This window comes from Misgurnus anguillicaudatus, chromosome 7, assembly GCF_027580225.2.
Source record: "Misgurnus anguillicaudatus chromosome 7, ASM2758022v2, whole genome shotgun sequence".
Lineage (NCBI taxonomy): Eukaryota > Metazoa > Chordata > Actinopteri > Cypriniformes > Cobitidae > Misgurnus > Misgurnus anguillicaudatus.
The window spans coordinates 7045307-7054326 of record NC_073343.2 but is presented as its reverse complement, the minus strand read 5'-3'; positions in this window follow the sequence as shown (position 1 = coordinate 7054326).

Below are 9020 nucleotides of genomic sequence, written 5' to 3'. Positions count from 1 at the left end.
AGCAGGTCGCAGGATCTGTTTTATTAAACCTTTTATTATATAAATAATTCACTAAGTACAGTTATTAAATATAGGCCTATAGGTAACACTTTACAATAAGGTTGTATTAGTAAACATTAGTAAATGCATTAACTAACACAATAAGCAATGAAAAATATACATATTTTTCAGCATGTATTGATTTATATTGATGTTAGTTAATGCCAATATTATTCATGTTAGTTCATGGTGCATTATAGTGTTAGTTACAACGCTTGATTTTATAGGCTATATGTATTAGTAAATGCTGAAATTAACATAAACTAACAATAATAAATACTGTAGAAGTATTTTTCATTGTTAATTCAGCTAATGTGTTAACTAATTGTTAACCAATGCATTATTAAAGTGTAACCAATATATAAAATAGGCCTATTATATAAATATATAAAGCAAATAAACATGGTTAATCAATTAATAAGTAGCCTTACTTAAGTAGCCTACATTAAAAATCAAGCACTTAACTTTTACTTAAAAATTTTTAATAAAGAGTACCTATACTTTCAATAGCACAATATTTTATAGCTTTTACTTGAGTACCTTATTTATGTACTTCATTCACCACTGATCTCTGCCATTTTGAAGCCCCATTACCACTATTTATTCTTCCCCTCCTGAGACCCAGAAAGCCAATTACACTTTCATTGTGCTGTTTTCAATATGCCACCAGCTGGTCTCTCAACCGGCCCTATGAGTTTTGTTAAAGTTTACCAGGCCGTGGCAGCTATATGACCTGTGGCATCTCTATTCATTACATGAATTAACCATCATTAGTCTGTTATATGGGCCAATCTGTGAGCCTCTCCCACACTTTCTCATGCAACATGCAACCCCCCCACCAGAACAAGAATTTCAGCCAATGAGTGACCCATCATGAGGGGGCTGTAGATGGTTTTGAATATATTCATTTGACGCTTCCCATTGAGTGTCTCACAGCACATGTGGATGGCTTGAAAGGACCATATGCTACCGTTTTATGTGCATGTGGGCGTGTGTGAGTGAATCTATCTGGGACACAAGGTCCAGCCGAGAGTGCGGGGTAACGGACTGCCCAGTTTAGGACCATTCTCACTTATCAAAAATCAATATGGAAGAATGCTTTGAGGGGGAAGGGATGGTGGCCGCCCCTCCAAACTGAATACAGCCCAATAAGAAGATGCATACATGACTTCCCCCATTATATTTTAAGCAGTCTTACAGAGGTACCTTAACAAACAGTTGTAGAAGATAAAGCACTATGCCACCCCCGCCAATCTTGAATACATAAGTTGATCTTTGTGTTTTTATTCTCAACATTAATGGGCTGAGTGGCAGTTTGCATACTGCACAGAGGTCACAACAAATGAAAAAGAAACAGAGATTGACAGAGAAAAACAGAGAGAAAAAATGTGATTCTTCTTTTAATGATAGTTAATCTGTGTTTATTAAAATCTGGTATTTATGAAATTAACTTATTCACAATAAAATTTCACTCATTTCTTGAGAGTGCACGTGGCAAACCTTTTTTGTGCAGAAATTTATAAATATATTTTTGTTTAGCAACTTTAATGCACACAGAAAAATAAGAAACCATCTATGATCTTTCTAGAAAGAAACCATTGTCTAATCGGTTTTTATTGGTTCATATGAACATACAAGATTGTAAAGTCTTTAGCACAGAGCAGTTGTGTGTGTGTGTGTCGGGGTGAAATAATAAATTAGATCTAGCAGAATTAGTTATTGTTCCTTATTATCAGAGAGTTTTTTTCATGCAACACTGCAGTAAATTCCCTGAAAATCCCATTGAACACACATTTTAATTTCATTTCTGTTTAATCGTGTAGAAGACGGCGTAAATAATCCAATGGGATTAGGGCATGTTTTTAGATGCGTTCATCTGAGGCTCTTAAGGAAACCACCTGATTTAATATTGTAAAAGAATGAGCAGAGGCGAATGACGCACAAGCAATTACAACCAAACGGTAACACTACATATCTGAACATAGAAAACAGCCCCTCTGGTTGTCATACCCACTTGAACCTCTTCTCCACATATTTAATCATTATAATCATTGTAGACTGCTTTATGTACTGTATAGCTGGAGGAAAACCTTTTCCTATCCAGATGTCCACATACAGTAATTCAGGATTTAGAAGATATAGGAACACGATTAACAATTATTCTAATATTCTTACTGTGAATAATATTCTTCCTAATAATCCTTATTACATCATCACGTGTACTACATGTGTGTGAAAGTTCTTGTATATATCACATGATATAAGCCTGTGTGTTGTCTATCTTCCAGTATATTTTAAAAGTATAGGGGGCAATGTATGTAAAATGACTCCAACAATTCCTTAATTCCTCAAGTTGTGGCCATTAGTAATATAAGGTGGATGTGTTGTTATCTCACATCTTATAACAATTAGCCTATAAACCAGATTCATTATATATATATCAAAGAAACTCACAGAAGTGATGCAATGGTTTTTCACACAGGAGACAGGCACTTGTCCTTATTGAAGGTAGCAACACTGAGATTTCCCATGATGCCTGCTGCACTGCGCTTTAAAACCTCATCCAGACTCTAATTTGTTATGGATGGCATTAGCCTGTTCAAATCCAATTCTCATCCACCAATGCTACCATACTACCTTTTATAGATGGAAAATAAAAGGATAAAGCATGCAGCTAATGCCTTTTTGATTCGTTATATAATGATTTTAAGCAGAAATGAAATTATAATAATAATAATGGAATAATTTAAGTAAATGTACTTTAGTTAATATGCTCTGTGTGGGCTAATCTGAAGGAAATGTTCTGTGAATCACAAAAACTGAAGCAAATCCCCTCTAACCCTGTGTGTTACCACCAATCATTTAGTTTGTTTGGATGAGACTACAACAAAGGATTGTCAAAAGGGTGATAAAGAGAGAGAGAGTGAGAGAGAATAGTGTACCATTATTTTTCATGCCATTAAAATACCCTTAAGGTGATAGTTTACCCAATATTGAATATTCTATCATCATTTACTCACCCATGTTGTTCTAAACCTATGAGTTTCTTTCTTCTAGCGAATACAAGAGAAAATATATTTTGATAAATGATGAAACATAATTTAAAAGAGTACCTCATACTGTAACACGCAAGACACTCCCTTACAGTTTTTTCCAATTGCTAACACACTAGAATGACATGAACAGCACAACTATTTAAACTGACACACAGAGAGCAACACCTCTTCTCAAGTCTCCAAAAGTCTAAACACATTTTCTGCTTTACACACATTTTGTAATTCACAATGGCACTTTTTAAATGCACTGAACACAGTTCTCTGCACAAGACATAACAATCTGACATAAAGTCACATGTTTGCCTTTTCAAAACACTACCATTCAAAATGACACTACACGAGCTAAATGGCCAATATATGTGCCACCTGCCCAAACACCTGAATGGTTAATTGTTAACACTTCAATCAGGATGTAAGCACTTGAAAAGACCACAGGAACGTCATTGGCCACAGAGCCATTATAGATGTTCCTGGTTAACGTGGTGGGAACATCACAATGTGTGCTGCCATTTCCAATATGGATGGTGTCCTCCACCGTCATGCCAACCTTGATACAACACAACCAATATTCTCACATTTCTAGAAAGACTCCACAACATTCTCATACCATCAGAGTGTGTGAATGATGCAGACCAAAGAAACCGGTATGTTGTAGTATTGCACAACGTGAGCTTTCATCGTGCAGCTCCAGTCCAAAACTGGTTTGCTGACTACCAAACATTTATCGTGCAATACCTCCCACCATACTTGCCATTTTTGAACCCCATAGAAGAGTTATATGGAAGGTATATGACCAGCAGCCCTTTGTGCGCATGCCTCTTTTGCAGACTATGGAAGAGACATATGATGAGATTGATGTTGGTGAATTTTAGGGATGGATAAGGCGCTCATGGCGGTTCTTCCCTCGATGTCTGTCAAGGGAATATATTGCCTGTGATGTGGACGAGGCGTTGTGACTTGTTTGGTGAAAAATTAAAAAAAATTCAAGAGCATGTGTGTGTATCTGCAAATATTTCTGTGCATGTGAACAATCTATTACATATTTTAGTATTATGGCAAAGCATACTAAAGAAACGTGCACTTTTCATTATGCCCAACTGTGTGTAGTTGGTTAGACAAAAATCTGGTAATATGAATGAAGTGTGTTCCAATTTGTGTCAAAGTTTGATTTTGATAATGTTATATATAGTTTCGGTTGGAGTGCTTCATTTTGCAGGATATATGTGGTATTTTGCTATTTGGGTGTGTGGTTTTGTAAATTGTGTTAAGTTTTTTGATAAAATCAGACTAGTTTGCAAAATTGTGTGTTAGCAATTGAAAAACTGTAACACTTCAATCAGTATGTAAGCACTATAAAAGACCACAGTAACGTCATTGGCCACAGAGCCATATGTTCCTGGCTAACATGGTGGGAACATCACAATGTGTGCTGCCATCTCCAATATGGATGGTGTCCTCCACCTTCATGCCATTGGACCATACAACACATCCCATATTCTCACATTTCTAGAAAGACTCCACAACATTCTCATACCATCAGAGGAAAGAAACCAAAGAAACCGGTATGTTGTAGTATGACACAACGTGAGCTTTCATCGTGCAGCCCCAGTCCAAAACTGGTTTGCTGACTACCAAACATTTATCGTGCAATACTCACTATTTTTTAACCACATAGAAGAGTTATATGGAAGGTATATGACCAGCAGCCCTTTGTGCGCATGCCTCTTTTGCAGACTATGGAAGAGACATATGATGAGATTGATGTTGGTGCATTTTAGGGATGTGTGTGTATCTGCAAATATTTCTGTGCATGCGAACAATCTAATACAAATTTTAGTATTATGGCAAAGCATACCAAAGAAAAGTGCACTTTTCATTATGCCCAACTGTGTGTAGTTGGTTAGACAAAAATCTGGTAATATGAATGAAGTGTGTTCCAATTTGTGTCAAAGTTTGATTTTGATAATGTTATATGTATAGTTTAGGTTGGAGTGCTTCATTTTGCAGGATATATGTGGTATTTTGCTATTTGGGTGTGTGGTTTTGTAAATTGTGTAAAGTTTTTTGATAAAACCAGACTAGTTTGAAAAATTGTGTGTTATCAATTGGAAAAAACTGTAATGCCAAAAAACATTAGGATATATTAAAGTTCATGTTCCTTCAAGATATTTTGTAAATTTCCTCCAGTAAATATATCAAAAATGTATTTATCATTAGTAGTATGTGTTGCTAAGGACTTCATTTAGACAACCTCAAAGGCGATTTTCTTAAAGGAGACATATCATAAAAATCTGACTTTTTCCAAGTTTCAGTGTTATAATTGGGTCCCCAGTGCTTCTATCAACCTAGAAAATGTGAAAAAGATCAACCCAGTAACTTAGTTTTGGTAAACCATTCTCTGCAAGCATGTGAAAAAATAGGTCATTGAAATTTGACTCCCCCTGTGATGTCAGAAGGAATTAATACCGCCCCTTAATCTGCACTATCCAAGTATTGGGTTCCCCAAATTGTTTAAAAACACAATATGATTGACTTTAATGTAACAAATTGAAATCAAACACTCAAATACTTCAAACGTCTCTACAAAAATCTTCTTGCCTTTGTTCTGCTTGCTTTGCCACCCTGTTATCATTAACCCTGATTGAGAAGTTGTTTAATATCCGGATAACCTGGTAATTTCATTGTTTTGTCCAAACAGGGCATTATTACAGTAATGAGAGCGAAATCAAATCACTTAATGCATTACAGAGTGGGCCCGGCTCTCAGCAACACGGCCAAATTACTCTTCACATTTGCTTTTAATTTAAGCAATCCAGTAGAAGACTCATTAGTGGGTGAGAAGATTAACTCATAGAGATGTCTGCCTCCTGATGTCTTTCCTCTGACACTTTAATCTCTGTTAACTTTGTGACTTGCAGTGAGATAAGCAGCTATAACATGAAGTGATGTTCTGTCATTAAAATGTATCTTTATTATCATCAACAGTTTATCTAGAGTAAGTTAGGATGTCAGCTTGGTGTAAAATTCCCTGTTTATGTTACATAACTGTACACTGTAAAACAAATCTGTAGAAAATACAGTATTGCTGGCAGCTGGTTGCCAGTAACTTACTGTAGAATTTACATTTATATTATTTACTGGCAACAGTTTGTTCAAAGTTAAATGAACATGAAATATTTATCTTCTTTATCTATTACAGTAAGTTACTGGCAACGAGCTGCATAAGTCCAGCTAATTTTTTACAGTGTTCATACAAATAACATTTACCTGGCATTTCATTTATATGCCAGTGCATTTTTAAGTGTTCCCAAAGGAAGATATTCTATACTGTAGGTATTGATAGTGCTGATTTTTCCTGAATCTTTCCTGAATTAGATTAACAAAGTATAAATAACATAAAAATGTCCATTAAAGAAAACCCTTTCCCTGATCAACATCTCCCTATCCTGGCAGCTGCAGAGGACTCCGGCTGCCTGTTATTGAACATATGCGCAGAATTAGCCACAGAGTGACTGTCTTACCCCAGGGAGGAAGACAGACGGGTCTCTGATGCTGCCATAACTTCATGCCCCGCTGCATCCTCATGCCAACCATCCAGACTGCAGACAAGCAGACCACACCAGTGTTACATAGCGCTGCCTTACTAGAAACATGAACAGGAACCAGTTCCAGGAACCAATTTATTCTTTACATTATTATTTATTTAGGCAATACTAATTTTCAATGCAATGTCAAGCTGAAAAATGAAATATGCATTAACCATTGAATGAATATGTTCTACATTGTTAAAGAAAATTTGCAAAAATGTTCCCATTGCTTGTCACTGCGTAATTTGTGGAGATTACATCTGTTCCCTAACCTGTAACGTCAATATTATGTATGTATTTCTTGCTGATGTTGAAAGGTTCGACAGATGTACCCTTCAAGGCTGCCCCAATGACAAGTTAAAAGGATTGTGTTTTCCCAAAATAATTGCAGATTATCAAGTTATATGTTTTCTATACAAAGATAGTTGGCCAATTTGAAAGAAACATGCATGGTTTAAACAATTTATTTATATTTAGTTAGATGTCTAAAAGGCTTTACTTAAACTTGAATGTTGATCTCTAAGTAATAAGGAGGGATAATTCATTTGTCATCCATTGTGAATCAGCGTTCGCATTTTTAAAACCGATTTTCTTCTTATTTTCCTTTTCCCTCTCTTTTTCAATCTGTTCTTAGCCTCATTTGGCCTAATCCTGGTACCACAGAGGGTGGGGTGATGGCGGCGGGTGAATGGATGTTGGTTGGTACTAAAACCGGAGCCATGGGATGGGTGCTCTCCAGTACTTATGGTGCTCCTACTGGATTATGGGTAATGGCATTTAGCAGAGAAAATGAGCTGAATGTACAGTATGTAGGGGTGAGCCAGGCACAAACAAACGCAGGGTTAATTGTTACAAAATGTGTTAGGCTGCGTCTTGCTCTCCTCTTCATGCTGCCATACATATCATTTATTCATTGTATATTGGCACCAGGATACGATCACAGAGGAGAGATCTCTTTTATTTATCACCCAATTAAAAATGATCAAAGAAAGTAAAAGTTTGATGTAAACCATGGTAAAATAAATGTATTTAAAGGGACACTCCACGGAAAATTAAAAGTTGCGATTTTCTAGGCTAATATGGGGACTAAAAATAGTCTAAATATGGCAGAGGACTATTTTCACTCACCGCGTAATATTATTGCGCATCCTACAGCCATGTTACGGCCGCAAAATACTTGATTATTACGCCAGAATGAGAGTATAGTTCCTAGCCATATTGGCATAGAAAATTGCAACTTTTAATTTTCGGTCGGTTTTAGTACACGATGTAACTACAGAAGAGTCAAGTTTTAAATAGTAAAAATATCAAAACTCTTTGGTTATTTTTTAGTGCGATGCTAATGGTCTAATCAGATTCAATGGACTATGCTAAGCTATGCTAAAAGTGGTACCGCGAGACCTGGAGATCGGCTGTATGGATTCCAAAACAGTAAAAATCTTAGGTGAGCTGGAAAATGAGCATATTTTCAAAAAAAGTTTCCCTTTAAATAGTTTTATAGTTTTAAGTCCCTTATATATACCATTATCAATATTACTGGTACTTCCCATCAATTGTTACTTTATCTGTCTTTACTTGACACTTGAATTATGTGTTTGTACAACTTTAATTATTAAGTATCTCTGCAATTTTGTAGAAAATATGCTTTTATAGTCTATAAGGCTTATACAGTATTAAAATGATGAGGATGGTATGACCTTGAGATAATGGATGCCAGTCGACTCATGGAGCCCAGTTCTGTGCTCCTGTAACAGATTGGTGCCAGATTGGGAGTTGCTGTGACGGGGGTCAAGAACTTATGGGGCTGTCCCGTTCCTCAAGGTTAGTTATTGCATGTTAGCACATGACATCTGCCACTCAGCGACAAACGCCATGGGGCTGAGGACACTTGATCAAGCGCCATGCACGCTCCCCTAATTAATGGAATTAATGTGGAGATGTTAATTCCTTAAGATTTCTCCTGCTAGGCAATTCTTCTCTATTCTGCTCCTCTCACCTCTGACCCAGACAGTTTTGTTGACAATTTTTTGGGTTTGTTCATATTTGACCCTACCAAGAGTTGAAACTTGAACTATAGTTGCACTATAATAAAACCAAATTTGTAATTTGTTTGAAACCAAACAAATGAAAACAGCTTTGGTTTGCCCTGAGTATTGAAATAATCATGTGGTTGTGAGGAAAGACTCAGAGTTGCAGATGTAAGTTGGTAATCCATCTGAATGATTGCTCTTTCCTTTTCCCTTTACCAAGATATGAACCATATGCCTTATAGCATATGTGATTATTTTTGAGATGGACAAACGCATTTAATAATCCCTGTGATTTAATATCGCAAATA